The 16,435-nt window shown below is 36.1% G+C and overlaps 1 pseudogene; it reads left to right on the top strand.

The window, feature by feature from the left end:
- Window positions 1-3,079: 3,079 nt before the first annotated feature.
- Window positions 3,080-16,093, top strand: LOC141489406 (non-homologous end-joining factor 1-like; annotated as a pseudogene).
- Window positions 16,094-16,435: the final 342 nt, after the last annotated feature.

Raw genomic sequence — 16,435 nt, 5'->3', positions numbered from 1 at the left:
GCATACATACAAATACAAATAGCATACATTTATGGAACTTGGAGTAAGAAGGGACCACAGAAGCCACCTATGTTTTCAAGCATTATTTTTTCTTAGTTGTAGAATTGAGTCCCAAAGAGGGAAAATGATTTACCTAATGCTACATAGATTATTAGTAATTGAACTAGTATTTCAGCCCAAGTCTTTCTGGTTCTAAATCCTTTGTTCTTCAACCTCTTCTGAACAGCATAGAATGTTCATTTTTTTACACTGTTAAATGGCCCCTGGTACTGAGTCTATTCTTTCCCCCCAAAATGATCCTTTGAAACTTTATCCTCAGAAGAAGGATTTGTTTGTATTTACATTAAGGCAAACTAAAATCCAAAGTACTCTTGGAACTAGCAAAGTGGTCCAGTAACAATGAATGAAACACTAAACAGAATACTGGTTTTGTTCCTTCTGCCCTTTGTGCTAGAGGTCATAGAATCAGCATTTTAGATATGGAAGGGACCGGGGAGATCATCTCTTCCAGACATTAATTTTATAGAAGAAACTGAAGCCCCATAAGAGATGAAATAATGTGCCTGAAGTTATGCAGTCAGTAAGTAGAAAATCCAAGGTTTGAGTCTAGAATTAAAAGGCCCTGAGAAATTAATCTCAAATCTCAGAACAAAAGAAATCAATCCTGCCCTACTCTCTTTGACTAAAGAATAACAGAAAGGGTTTCCTTTAACCACAACTTTGTTAGGCAAGGGCAACTAACTGTGAATTGAGCTTGAGGCCACATGGACTATGAGCTGGAAGGAGTTGTATGTGCCAAAGAATGGAAAATTGTTTGAAACTGGCATGGGGCGGGGGGGGCTTGCCAGGCCCTGGGAAGCTCACCAGGCCCTGGGGAGAGCACTAAGGCTGGGCCTCATTTCCTGTACAGTGCTATGGGAAAGGAGATGCTAAAAAAAAAAAAAAAACCAACTCTGAGTGGAAAATTACTTAAGACTTCATCACAGGTTCACCATTTTCAGAAGAGAATGTCATAATTCTGCATTCTTGGGTCTCTTCATTCTGTACCTACAACTTGAACTACTTCTGAACTTTCAAAAAGCAGCAAAGAAAAACAAGAGATCAAAATTGATGTCTTTGTCCAATTATATTTTCCAGAAGAATTTGTTGAAAGTATCCAGGATAGTAAATGTTCACCTACAACCTCTATGATGCTAATAATTTTTTTCATTGAGAAAGCAGCTCTGATTTTGAACTCAAGTAACCATGAAGACCAAGGTTTTTTGGCTTTCCCCAGTTTGGGGGCCCCGCAGTAATGAATTGCTTCTATCAGAGTAGTTTAACTCAAATCATCAAAGCTGTTTTATTTATAACCTGCCTAGCAGGAGAAGAGTTGAGAGATAATCAAGTATATCATAGAGGCATCCTCTGGTAACAAGTGCTCACAGCATGCCTCTTCAGATTCCCTCCCTTTTTCATTGTCCTGGTGAAAGAAGACAAAAACTAAGGGAAGAAATAATTGAGGTTTGATTAGAAAGAGAGCAGAGGGATTGGCATAATTATGTTGAATAAAAGAATCCTTATATGTGTCTGTGTTTTTAAAAAAGAGGCAGGTTCATATTCTGAGATAAATGATTAATGCAGAGGACCTGCATTATTTTAGTTTACAATTCATTTATAGGCCCCTTTGCTTAGAAAATAATAGCTGTCAAGAAATAAGTGGTTTCCTGGAGACAAACAGGTCAAGTATCCTAAGCAACCCTTCAAGATGGAGAAAGAGCTTGAGGTCAGATGGCAGAATAATTGGAACCACTGGAGTTACCTTTCTTCTCTCTTTTACTGCACCAGCAAGCTGCTTTTCTCTCCCATTTAACTCATGTGGGAAATAAAGCAACCCTCAGGATATTCAGTGTGTTACTTAATTTGAACAGATTCACAACCACTGGCCAGAAAATACTGTGGAAGCACAAATTTTAATAACATAGTGGAGGCAATTTTAAAAACTGAGGATATTGTGTTTTGAACACATTATTACTAGCTCCTGTATTTCATTATTGACAAAGGGGAAAAAATTTGTTGTGAGATCTGACTTGTCCCAGTCAGATTTTAAAATTCATATGTAAGGTATCCATTAAATGCTGATCAGAGTTATTTTAGGTAAAAAGAAAAAAAGATAATATTTCCCCAGGGATAAGATCATTTCATGGTTATCTTATGATGTATGCAGGTGAAGGATCTAAGGGTAGAATTTCACCTTGATAGTAAAGGAGATAAATGTATACCTAAGAGATCTGAGTATCTTCAGATAATATTCTCATAAAGGAGTCTGAGAGTCTCTACAGGAAGTCAGAATATTTGAAGATATTTAGTATTTTCCTTTCAGTTTTTAAGAACGAAGAGGCTATAGTGTGAATACCTTGGAAGGGCTCGACATTGCTTACTTAACCAAATTAGAGTTGCTGATTCTGATGTCATGAGTCCCTGGGTTTCAGATGCCTTATCCTAGAGTCTACAGTCAGAGGACCTGGGTTAAAGTGTTGCTTCTATACTTAAACTCTCCTTAACTAAACCTTTTCACCTCTCTAAGTATCAATTTCCTAATCTGTGAATAAGGAGGTTTGGCTTAGGTGTCTGAGTTATGATCGTATGATCCTTATGCGGGTCTTTGATAGTATCATAATATAGTTCACATTTTAACATGCCTGCCTAATTCTATTCACCTGCCTCTCTATTTGGGTCACTTGATTCTAGGCACCATTGTCACAAACCACCATTGTCATAGAAATCCCAGGAAAAGGAATAAGAATTTTTGAATAGTCTATTATTGTTTCCTGTAGTGAGAAAGCAGAATTGGAGTTCGAGGTAGAATAGGGCAGCAAACCTCTCTTGGTCAGCTGGAAATTGGGATGGACTTCTTTCGACACCCTCCCTTCTCAATATGTTTTCAGAGGATGGTGAAAACATGGTTATTACTGGAAAAATTACAGTAAAAGCATGAATAGAACCCAGATTAATGAACACTGGAGCCCGGATGAGAAAGAGGCACCAACTCTAAAGAAAATCTGACTTGTGCCAACTTTGGGCAAGGGTGCCTGTCTATATGGCTGTCTCTTTTGAGCTGCCATGCAGAGCACTAGGAATTAATCTTATTGCACTGAAGCACACCAGCAAGGGGGAAAACGTGATCTCTGCGCTGTTTGTTTATTCTGAAGAAAGGTGCCGTCTTGTGATTTCCCAAAGGGCTTCATTAATATGGCATGACTCTAGTTTTTTGATCTGCTGGCAGAGAGGACCAGAAACTGACAACCATTTCCTCTAATCTTGCTTTCCCATCCCCTCTGATTCAAGTCACCAGAGACTGTCTGTGCAAAGTCAAAAAATATTTAATAAAATGAGCAGCTCCAGCCAGTTCAGTGTGGCCTCAGAGCTGTAGCCGTCACTCTGTAGTGGGGCTTTAATGCACTGACATAACTTGGGCTGCCAGGCTGGCACCATTGTACAGGTGACCTCACCTGTCCTCCTAGTTAATCTTGTTGTGTAAACGGGTGAGTTTGCTGTTTCCCTGCTTTGGAGACTGGATGTTCTTGGCACCTGGACAGGTGGTTTAAGGAATGACTCAGAGGTATATAACAACTCAGGGAGAACTTAATTATTGTCAGTGGCAGTCCCAAGAACTCTCTGGGATAGCTTTATGAGCTGGTTTCCACCTGAATGTGATCGTCTACAGTCTCTGAAATAGTCGTTCCATGAAAACAACCCCAACCTAGGAGACAAAAATAGTAGACTGCTAGAGATGGTTAAAAGAAGGGAGAATGACATTCAGGACTAAATTCATTTTTATTGTTGCAAGATCTCTCTGCCTGTAGGTACTTGCTGGCATTAATTTTGAATCATCTCCTGTGCTTCACTTCCCTTTTTCCCCCATGTTTATATTGCTCACGAGGAGCAGTCAGGTTGAACTTTACAGAAGAGCAAGCACCTGAAGTTCTCTGACTTTCCTGTTAATGACAATAAGCTTTCTAGGCAAAGTCGGTATATATATTTAACATGTCAGGTGGATCCGAATGAAACTATTTCAGAAAGTGACTTGCCAGAGCTATATAACTAATGCAGTGTAATATAAAAGAGATATTTGGACTTGGAATCATATTCACAAATAACATTCTATTTGGTTTTTTGAGAAAGTAATTTTAACCTTTCTGAAACAGAAATGTATGATTTTAAAACAAAATGAACTAGTCACTAGAAAAAGAGCAATAGAAAAACAATAGAAAACTATTATGATCTATTCATACCTCAGGATTTCAAGCAAAAGTTCAAAGAACTCCAGAGTATTGAATGGGTGCTCCCCACCTCCTCTGCCCTCCCCCTCCTCCTTGTGTTAAGCTGGAAGGACATGGACATTTGTCTCACAGAAAGGGCAGGCATGGAGGGGAATGTCCCTACCTGTGATATCATTGATCTAGTGGAATATTTGGGCAAAATGTAAATGCCAGCCCTGCTCCTACCAAACCGACAAGATTCTTTTAAGGACCAAATGAGAAGATGCACATGTAACTGTTACACAAGTGAGACATTACTATTTACATATTAAAAGAGTAGTTTGCTATATCTGAAAATTAGGTTTTGTCTTATGTCATGGAATATTTTCCCGGACTATTGGTAATTATAGACAGCAAAGGAAAAGGAGGGTTGTTGTTGCTGTTGATGTTGATATTGATGAAAATCATGATGATAACAAGTGTCTTTAGTCTTCCTGATGGAGCTAAAATAGAAGCGGTCCTAGTGGACTATAGTACAGATACCTAAAATGTCTGGTTTTTATCATTGAATAAACATATCGTTAATATTGTAATTATTCTTGCTATTGCTATTTAGCAGTGGGGAAGACCCTGGCCCTGAGATTTCATTGATATAAAGGAATTCCAGTTAAAGAAACTCCATTTATCAATGCAGATCAGCATTCTATGCAATGTATACACTTAAGGAGTTGCCTAGAGCAAAGAGAGTTTAGATGACTAGCCATGGGCCATATTACCAGTATTTGTTAGATAGATAGAGGATTTGAACCCATGGATTAGTTTTATTATTGTCTTCCTGTATATAATGAAGGATTGATCATATGTTATGTAATTAAGAATTCATGAAGGATTTATGTTAATAAGAGTATTTTACATTCTTATTTTACAAGATAATGATATCACAGATCCTTAGCATGTTTTCCACTAGGATATAAACTCCCTCATGGGGGGGGGATTCTTTTAAATTTATTTTTGTGTTGCATCTGCAGTATTAACACTGTATTTGGTACACAATGTTTAATAAATACTTATTGATTCATTGATGTTTGTGAAGTGTAATAAAATTTACAAGCCAACTTTCTGAAGAGGTAGCTTGTGGGAAAAAAGAACTTTGCTATCCTATATTGTAGATAATCTGCCATAATCTACTTAATTTCCAGAAACATAAAGTTGCTTATCTAAGCAAGAAGAATATACATATATATATATATATATATATGTATATACTTTAAAAAAAACAGATATGAGAGATAGGACTCTCTTAAGTGAAGGCACATAGATTAGGAGAATTAGAGTTCTACCAGAAGTCAGTAAAAAATTGGGTTCAAATCCTGCTTCTATAGTCATAAACTTTATGATCCCAGGCAAATTATAAAACTTCTCTGAGTTTTAGTTCTCATCTATAAAATGGCAATGATAACATCATTAATATCTATGCTCTGAGGATTAATTGCATTTAAAATTTTAAGTAAACACCAGTTTTTGGATCTTCTAAATGACATAGTGAATAGAGTTTCAGGCCTGGAGTCAGGAAGATCTCAGTTCAAATATGACTTCAGACACTAACTGTATGACCCTGGACAAGTCACTTCACCCAGTTTATATTAGATTTCTCAACTGTAAAAGGAACTGGAGAGGAAAATGGCAAACCACCCAATATCTTTGCCAAGAAAATCCCAAATGGGGTCACAAATAGTTGGACATGAATGATGAACAACAATAACACATCAGTTATAATTATTCCTTTCGTGAATTTGTCCCTTTACTTCCTCTGCCTTCAAGATATATTGTTTAAATATCATTCTTTATTCCTCAGCTTATATTATTGCTATGTAGTGGGGTCTGGAATCTATGGGCTTCTTTTTTCTTTATCTAAAAGAGAAGTCATTAGATTCATTTTTGCATTTCCTTTCTATAATAGATACTTCAAATGAGCAAAACGAAAGCAGGCCTATTTAAGATCATCTACACACTTTCAAGTTGTAATGAGAGCAAAGATCCTTGGAAAACTAAGAGCCCTCTTCATTTTTATGATCTTTCCATTATCAGAGCTTCGGGTATTAATGTTCCTAGCTTTCTGATTAGATATAAAGGAATATTCCTCTCAGATCCACACCCAGTCTGCCTGTATCTTTTGACCCTTCATTATCATTGAAGGAATTATTTACAACAAGCTATGGAAATCCAGCATAAGAGATACTTAAGTGAATGGTAAGAAAGATGAAGAATATGCTTTACCTGAAACACTTGCCTTTTAAGTCTCATCCAAGGTGTCAAGGATTTAGTGTTTGAGCATTGCATTTGTATTTTCATATTTGGGAGGTACTATATAGTCATTTCACTGACCCAAAGAATTCCAGGCTACACTTATTAATAAAGCATATACATCTTAGAGGCAGGAATATGACTAGTCAAGAGGGAAATGATGGCATGGAGACCCTTGCTTAATTTTATTTCTATACAAAGTTCTTAACCAGTTGTCCATGGAAACTGTTGTGTCTATGAGTAGATATTGTGGAATCCCTGAGCTTGCATGGAAACAAAAATTACATCTTTTATTTTCACTAACCTTTGTGTCCTTTGTAATGCTATATATTTCATTTTATGCATTTAAGAACATTATTTCTGAGAAGGGACTTGTCAGCCTGCCAGAGAGAGCCAGGACACAATGAGTTAAGAACCTTTGTTTTAAACGAATTCTGATTCAGTTTAGGCCTTTATAGAAAATTTCTAGCCTTAAATCAATAAGACCTCTGAAAGAGATATGACCAGGAAATTAAGGTTTAAAAACAAAATGAAACAAAAAGACAAGTTTGAGCACTACTTAGTTGGGGCTGATCTATGTCTGAAAGAAAGAACTTGTGTTGGGATAAAGATCTACTTGATAAGAATAGCAAGTATATGGTCATTTTTTTTTTTTTACTATGCCAGGGATTTCATTGATTTGGGAAATATATATATATATATATATATATATATATATATATATATATCATTAATACATCTGCTCCATAATTCATGTCTTAAGGAGTATGTGTGTGTGTGTATATATATATATATATATATATATGTGTGTGTGTGTGTGTTTGTATATAAATATATGTGTGTGTGTATTTGTACATATGTATACACAAACAAAAGTATTTGTGTATATGCATATAAAATAAAAATAGAAATAAAATAGATCTGTTCATATATATATATATATATATATATACATATATATATATATATGAACACATTCATACATCTAACACCTATATACTGTTCACTGAATTTTTGAAGGTGAATAGAGTCAATGAACATACATAGGGTATGAATAAGGGGCAAAACAGATAGAGGAGTTTAAAAGAGATGAGTTTGGAACTGTAGAAGGAGATAAGAAAATACCAATTTATTTGCACCTTGTCTACCTACCTTAGTCAGCCTCTAATAGATCATTTTCTGTATCCTTTTCAGACCAACCTGGTACTACAGAAACAGAGACATAAATAAAATGCATACATTTTATAGGGCTGTATACTAAAAAAATGGAGATGATGTGGTTTTCTGGAAATAAAAACACACTGAAATAAGTGCTGAATAAGCACTGCCTTGCTTATTTTGCCCATATCTTTGAGTGATGCCAACAAAACATTCAGAATCCCTGTAAAAATAAATGTATACTTATCTCCTGTGGAAGTATTTTCCCAAATGAAAAGCTCTAGGAGAATGTCCTCAGCTGTGCCCCACTGGGAATGATAGCAAGGGACCTGAACTTTAGGCTTTTAGCCTACTTAGCATTGGGAAGTAGGAAGGAAAGTCGACACATGGAGTGAAGGAGGATCTTAGACTGGGGAACCATTTAGGCTGAATTTATTGATTTTTAACCTACTTTTACTACTCTAATTAAATACTCTATACAAGTGTTTATTTGTAAGTATATTAAAGAAAACATATCAAAGTAAAAGGATGGAGAGAGAGCTAATAGAATGTATCTGGTAGGTAGAAATCCTATCTCATGCCCTATGACCAAGGAGAATTTTGACATTGTTCACATGAGGAATAGAATCTATATTAGAATTGATTGGCCAGCAGATGTTCTGAGAACCATTTAGAGAGGCACAGGGAACTGAGCAGTAACCCTAGAACAGTCCTTTTTTAAATTAATTTATTTTTTTAAAATTTTATATAGTTAATTTTCAACATTCATTTTTGAAAGATTTTCTCCCTCCCATCATTTCCTTTCCCCAGCTTGATATAAGTTATCCATGTACAATGGTGATATATATATATATTTCCATATTGGTCATTTTGTGAAAGAAGAATCAGAACAAGAAGGGAAAAAAGCATGAGAACGAAAAAGCGAAAAAAGCAAAATGTAAAAGGTATGGATAGTATTCTTTTATGTGCATTTAGATTCCATAGTTCTTTCTCTGGCTGTGGATGAAATTTTCTATTGCAGGTCTTTTTAGAATTGTCTTTGATCATTGTATTGCTAAGAAGAGCTGTCTATCATAGTTGATCATCACATACTATTACCATTAAGTTGTACAATATTCTCCTGGTTCTGATCACTTCATTCAGCATCAGTTTTTGTAAGTCTTTCCAGATTTTTCTGAAACCTGCCTGTTCATTTTTTCTTATAGAGCAATAATAATCTATTATGTGCCACAACTTGTTCAGTCATTTCTTAATTGTTGTGCATACCCTCAATTTCCAATTCTTTGCCACCATAAAAAGGACTGCTACATGTGGGTCTTTTTCATTTTTCTGTGATTTCTTTGGGATTTGGATCTAGTAGTAATATTGCTGGAACAAAGATATACTCAGATTTATTGTCTTTTGAGCATAGTCCCAACTGCTCTCCAGAATGGTTGGATCAGTTCACAACTCCACCAACAGTGCTTTAGTGTCCCAGTTTTCTCATATCCCCCCTCCAACATTTATCATTTCATCTTTCTGTCATATGATCCAATCTGAGAGGTGTGAGGTGGTACCTCAGAGTGTTCTGATTTGTATTTTGGAACAGAAATTCTTAAGCTATTTTGGGCTCATAGAGTCCTTTAACTATCAGGTGAAACCTATATGAATTTGTTCTGAAAATGTTTTTAAATTCACAAAAGTAAATATTTAAGATTACAGAGGAAATCAATTATAATGAAATTTAGTTATCAAAATAAAATTAACATAAAAAGCATAAAGCCCCAGTTAAGAACCCCTGTCCTAGAGTGTCTCCTGGTGCTGTCAATATGATAGTTGGAAATAAATGTTTGATTGACAACTAAATGATCAATGTCCTGATATTTGAAGAGGACCCTGGTGCCACTGTGTCCTATAGCCTCACACACATACACACACACACACACACACACACACACACACACACACACAGATATATATATTTGATTTATATTTGTGCATACCTGGGTTGTGAATTTACCTATCTTTTCTAAACTGTGTTACATTCTCAAAAACAGTACTTTTTCCTCTGTTCTCCCCTCACAGCATTAATTCAATGGCATGTGCAATACATGGAGTACTCAGGTTGGGGGAGGGGAAACTTCCACATACTTTTAATAAACTTAAAAGTTTATTTTAAAAAATTATTATAAATACTTTCTCAATCTTATTTGTCTGAAACCAACAATCAAAGTCTGCTTTCTTGATTTGTCTTTTTTCTGAGGTATAAATACTCACACTGAAAATCCAACACATTCTCAGCATGAGTTTTCAAGAAACATTAATAGGCACAGATGATATATATTTATATATATATATATATATGTATACACACATATACATACACACATTTTATATACATATATGTGTGTGTGTATGCATGTATATATAAATTACTCTAGAGAACTGAGGGAAATAAAAAAAACCCAAATCATCAGCAACACTATTGGTGATTATCAAGGAGGGAGTGTCTTGATAATATGATTTAAGTAAAAAAAGATCTGAAATCTTTTTAGAATTCATCTTGTTTTAGAGATGCAGTAATGCTGGATTAAAAAAATAAAAGAGGGGTGGCTAGGTGGCGTAGTGGATAAAGCACTGGCCCTGGAGTCAGGAGTACCTGGGTTCAAATCCGGTCTCAGACACTTAATAGCTGTGTGGCCTTGGGCAAGCCACTTAACCCCATTTGCCTTGCAAAAAAAAAACAACAACCAAAAACCTAAAAAAAAAAAAAGAACAGGAGATTACATAGTGATCAAGTGTGTTGAATCATCAATACATGATGTCCTCATTTTAATTTGTTTTTGCCCCAAAAGAAGTAACAATATCTGTGATTCATTGATTATAGGGAAGTCCAAATTTTATACCACTTGACAAGGACCTTATTAACAACATAACCTTTGAACTATAAGACTTTTTTAGTCATACTGGTAGCAGGGTTCATAATCTGTGAGACAAGAGAAAAAAATAAAATTTAAGCTCCTCAGAAATGTGAATACTTTGCTCAGCCTTACAAATATCTTACAAACATACATTCACTCTAGACTCTGTTGATATAGTCTTCTAATATAACAGAGAATTTTCTCCCTCTAAATCTTAATAGTAAATGTACACAAAAAGAATATAGATTTGGAACTGGAAGAGACTTTAGAGGAAAGCACACCCTCCTCATTTTACAGATAAAGAAACTGAAGTCCAGAACCAAGGATCGCTTACTACATATCTGAGACATTTCTGACTATAATCTACAGTTACTCATGTCTGCATTTACACAGACATAATGAAGAAATGAGACATCATAGGAAAATTTTGATTATTGTAGATGTTATTGTATGCTCTAATGATAGCATTCTTAATTTAGATTTGATCCTGGGACAAAATGAAGCACTCTGGGCCATTTAAAAACTTAACCAAAAATGTGGTTTACTTTGCTCTCACATCCCTTGAACTGCAAGGAGACCAAATCAGTCAAAACTTAAAGAGATTAATTCAGGTGGTTCACTGGAAAGTTAAACACTGAAGCAGAATTTTAAATACTATGGTAACATAATGAGAAGAAAAGACTCAATCAAAAAGACCCTGATGTTGGGAAAGACTGAAGGCAGAAAAGAGGAAGGCAGAAGATGAGATGGATAATGTCATAGAAGCAAGGGAGGATGAGTTTGGACAAACTTCAGGAGACAGGGGGAGATAGAAGGGCCTGGTATGCTATGGTCCATGAGGTCAAGAAGAGTCTGACATGACTAAATGACTGCACAACAACAAATAAAAATATGCAACAAGGGCACTGTCCTTTTTAGTTTCTCTGGACTCAGTACTTCTCAGCTCTATCTTCTAAGTAAGTCATCAACCTTTGGAACTCATGTAGTCTTAGGTATCCACTATATTTGAATGGCCCAGACTCCACAAGCTTGGTACTTTTTATATCCCTAGATGACCAGAAAGCTATATCATGGAAGTCAGGGCTAATTAAATACTAAGGACAACTTTGTTCTGGGCCTACCCCCGTTGGAACAGAAAGTCAGGAGGAAAATGGAGAAAGAAGCTGAGGCTAATGAAGTTTGGGTTCAACTGTCTTCTTTTAGGTTAAACCTCTTCATTTTGTGGGTGGAAGGGGAAAAAATTGCATCAGAGAAATACTGGTCCTATTGAATAAAACACTGGACAATTTAAAAGAACAAATTCTAATTTAGAACAGATAATTTAGGATAAAATAAAACCACAAAGCCTTTTTTCCCCTGGTAGTAGCTTTTTTTTAACCTTTGTTATTCAAGGAATAGTTTTAATTTCCAACTTTCTCTTGTCTTCCTAGTTCTAACTCACACATGATATGCCTCTCAGATTTAGCTAAAAGATGCAAGGAAATTACTTCAACAAGGAAAAAAAAACTCATTTTAGTAAGGGCTGGTCACAGTTTTGGAAGGCCTAGTTTGCTTTCATGGACTATTGGGTACCAGATGTACATGCTTCCATATTTACTTGATGCAATAACAGGCCAAGAGGCAAAATGTTGAAATGATGCAAATAAGACCTCTCTGGAGTTTGCAGCCTGGAGATTTGCAGGAAGTACTGGAAAGAAACTCCAGGGAAATCTTGTACTCATTTGCTTGACAACATCAATTAGTAGCATTCTATAGCTTTAGCTCTTCCAAACTTGTCTAAACATAGCCCACTTATTAAGCTTTTGAGGACAACAGTTTTCATAAAGTGATATTTGGCCTAGAAATGCACAAAGTGAATGGCAGATTATATTTAAAATTTTTTTATCTCTCCTTTCACTGGTGTCCTCCCTGTTCTTTACCCTCAGCCAATATATGCAACTTTTTGCTTTCCTTCAATCTCTAGCTTTTGAATAACTCTACAAGTTTTCTAGTTCAAGGCATAAGGCCTTGCCCATGCTTTCTTCACAAATGGTGCTTTGAGTTGTCCAATTTTGTTAGAATTTATCAGATTCCATAAAAGCATTTAAATTTGGGCCCCAACTTTTTTAACTGACCATCTTAAGAAGTCATACTTCTCCAGCCAACCTACTATACCTTCTTTAAATATGGCAATGAGAGAGGAAATTCCCACTTATTTTTCCTAACCTAGAACTCTATGGGAATAGACTGGAAGAATATATCTTTGGGTAGTTTCTGGCTTCTTGTGGTTCAGATCCATTTATTGCTGAATAGTTCCCTTAGGACTAGGACCTCAGGATTAAGACATAGACTTTGAGCTCTCCCTTTTATTTTAGCCCTTGAGGAGTCTACAGTCATGTGCCATGGGCCCCAAATGCTTATTCCAAAGTTCTCTGAGGTCATACATCTGGGGAATCTGAGTTCTAAGTTTGAGGTAGTAGCTGTGATGCTAAGTCTTGCATAATGGTAAAAAAAAAATCCCCTAATACAGTACACAGCACTCTGGCCTCAACCCTATTCACAGCTCACTTGCTTGCTCATACACTTTAGGAGAGAGAGAGAGAGAGAGAGAGAGAGAGAGAGAGATGGCCTGGAGTCAGGAAGATGAATCTTCCTGAGTTCAAATCTGGTTTGGATACTTACTAGCTGTATGATTCTGAACAAGTCACTTAACCCTGCTTGCCTCAGTTTCCTCATCTTTAAAATGAGCTGGAGAAGGAAATGTCATACTACTCTGATATTTTTGCCGAGAAAATTCTAAATGGGGTCACAAAGAGTTGGACATGACTGAAAATGAACAACTGAACAGTTTGGCAAGATTGTAAAGTGATTCCCAAGATTAAATTGAATAACAGGAATAATGACTTTGCCCCTAAATGAAATCTAATTGAGAGTCCATCCTGAAAGATAATGGGAAGTGAAATGGCATAGTGGGCATAACTCTTTCTGTAAATGACCACCAAATGAAAGCTGAGGCAATCCATCCAATTTCACTCAAATCAAATCAGAAAACATTTATCAAGTGTCCCCTATGTACAAAGAAAGCACTTTGCTAAGTGCTGGTAATAATGATTGAATTTAATGAGATATAAACACATTGTGTTAAGGAGAGTGACTAAAGGCAAAAGAGAGGCAGCATGATGTAGGACACTGAACTTGAAGTCATGAAGATCTGGGTTCAAGTGTGGTTTCAGACACTAACTGGCTGCGTGATCCTGAGCATATCACCAAACTCCTCTGTGCCTCAGTTACCTCATGTACAAAATGATCATATGGATTCAATGACCTCTAAGGTCTAAATCTAAATCATTTCTAAGTATCTGATCTTATGATCCAAGGAAGTGGACCAGGAACAATCTGCAGTCTATTGATTCATTGGCTGAGTGAGCTTTCTGGAAGAAATGACCAGTCAAAAGAACCACAGGGAAGAAGGATTTCCCAGTGTCAGAAGGCTGCTAAAGAATGGTGGCAAAGGGCGGCTAGGTGGCGTAGTGAATAAAGCACCCGGCCTTGGAGTCAGGAGTACCTGGGTTCAAATTCAGGTCTCAGACACTTAATAATTACCCAGCTATGTGGCAAGCCACTTAACCCCATTTGCCTTGCAAAAACCTAAAAAAAAAAATGGTGGCAAAGACAGCTTTCATGGTGAAGGTGAACAAGAGGGCACCTTGTTTCTTGTTGTTCAACAACAATTGTGCTTCAAATACCCAATGATTGCCAGTCTCACTTGTAACTCCTCAGCAAAGTGATCTTTATCCAAAATAACTGAGATTACTTGACTGCTATCTTCAGCACAAATTCTTCCCTGGTCTATATTGAAGGGGTTCCATATGCACAGCAGACTCTCAGTTGTTTCTAAAAGTTTCCACCAAATTCCCTCAGCTCTCTTATTACTCTGTAATGAGAACAGTCTTCCTCAGGGGTATAAGTGATTTACAAATAATCCCTCAATACAGAGCTTTGGGAAAAGGTAGTGGGAAAGGGAAGTATAACTTTAAATAGTTCTTAGAAATCCATTTCATTTTATGAGGATGATGATGGCTATCTATAATACTTTAAGCTTCCCCATCAATTCTTTCTGGGAGAGATTGGAGAGTTTTAGGAATTAGAATGAGAAGAGACCCAGAAGATTATCTTGTCCATTTGTTTTTTAGGTGAGGGAATTGAGAACCAGAACAATGAAGTTTCCTGCCCAAAGCCATGTATATAATAATAACAGACCTGAAATTTCAAATCAAGTGTTCTTCCTATGCTCACTCTTCCAACAGGAAAATTTCTAATTTCTGCATGGAAAAAAATAGTGATGAACTTGTGGTGGAAGGAAGTTAGGATACAGATCTTTCTTTGTTTATCAATTTTGAACCAATAGCAACAGTCCCACCATCACCTGAATTTTTCTCTTTATCTGATTTGATTAAAGAGTTAAAAATACAAAAGTATGCATATCCCTTTCCAGAATTGTAATTAAAGAATATATATATATATATATGTATATATATATATATATATATACATATATAGATGCGTGTGCGTGTATATACATATATGTGTGTGTGTGTGTATCTGTCATTATGTCTCCAGAATTTTGAACTTGAATTAGGGGCTGATTTATTAATTTCTATTCAATTTTTGATGCTAGATTAAGCTCTTTTATACCCATATGTATTTCCTGTAAGAAAAAATATTTGGCAGTTGAGACTAAAAAACCCTACAATAAAAATTTTCCATATTATGTGCCTTTTAAAAATCACAAAATAATTACAAGAGGCAGTTATAATAAATTTTTCTGGAGGAAATGGAGAAAATAAATAAATTATAGCAGAGGAAAAATGGGCAGTTAGTAAATATGTATTCTACTTTTGATGGATTGAGGCATATTCATTAGGCATTTATTTAGCACTAAAGATGCACATTTGGAAGTTTTCTCATATAACCTTTCCCTCATTTTCTAGCATCTCCTATGTCACCTTATAGATATGAATCTGATACTACAATGCCAAGTAAGAGAGCTGGCTTCTTTACTTCGGTTGAAGGTTACAGAAATTCAAGACTACCAGGAGAACAGAGACATTCTGAGCCAAGTTCATTGGAAGACAGAGCTATTTGATGAGAATTCTTCCCTAGAGCAGTTTGTAAACAGGAGTCTGCCAGAAGGATGTAGTATTGGGAACGGAAGACCCTTTGTTATGAAGCCACAAAATCTTTATGTAGCTATCACAAAACAATTTCAGACATGTCAAAATGATGAAATTCTGTAGACTTCTAGGCTTCAGACAAAACCTCTTTCCATGAAACTGATAGCAGGCTATTGAACTAGTCAGAGTAACAATTCTGCCCCATCTTTGGTCTTGAGACATTAAATAGGATCCTTCATTTTCAATTCAGAGTCCAGAGCTGTCCAAAGTCAAGAGAAAGAAATCAAAGGTTCTCTTCTGCTCAGTTGAGCTTACCTACCAGTGCTTCAACTGCTAAAGATGACTCTGGAGAGGAAATTCTGGCTGTGTTACTTTGAAAGGATCTTTTGAATTGGAAGTTCAGACCTTGGACCTAGTCAGAAAAGAGTAGAATTATGGATCGGGTCTCCCTCTAATGTTTGTGTTAGCTGGCCTTGTAGTGGACACTGGCAGAGAGGTCTTTAGTTCAAATATACTGATGATTGCTCTTTTTCCTGATCTGAGTAAGAGCTTATACATGGGAAAATATTGGACCCCCTTCCATGCAAAGGCCCTAAGTCCTGGGATTCTCTTCTAGATTTTGAGCATACATATTTGTGATGGATTAACTAGAAAAACAATAAAAATTAAAACATCTGAA

The sequence above is a fragment of the Macrotis lagotis genome, chromosome 5 (genome assembly GCF_037893015.1).
Source record: "Macrotis lagotis isolate mMagLag1 chromosome 5, bilby.v1.9.chrom.fasta, whole genome shotgun sequence".
In the NCBI taxonomy this organism is placed as follows: Eukaryota; Metazoa; Chordata; class Mammalia; order Peramelemorphia; family Peramelidae; genus Macrotis; species Macrotis lagotis.
Note: the sequence above shows the minus strand (reverse complement) of the source record. Positions and strands in the feature narration are given on the sequence as shown.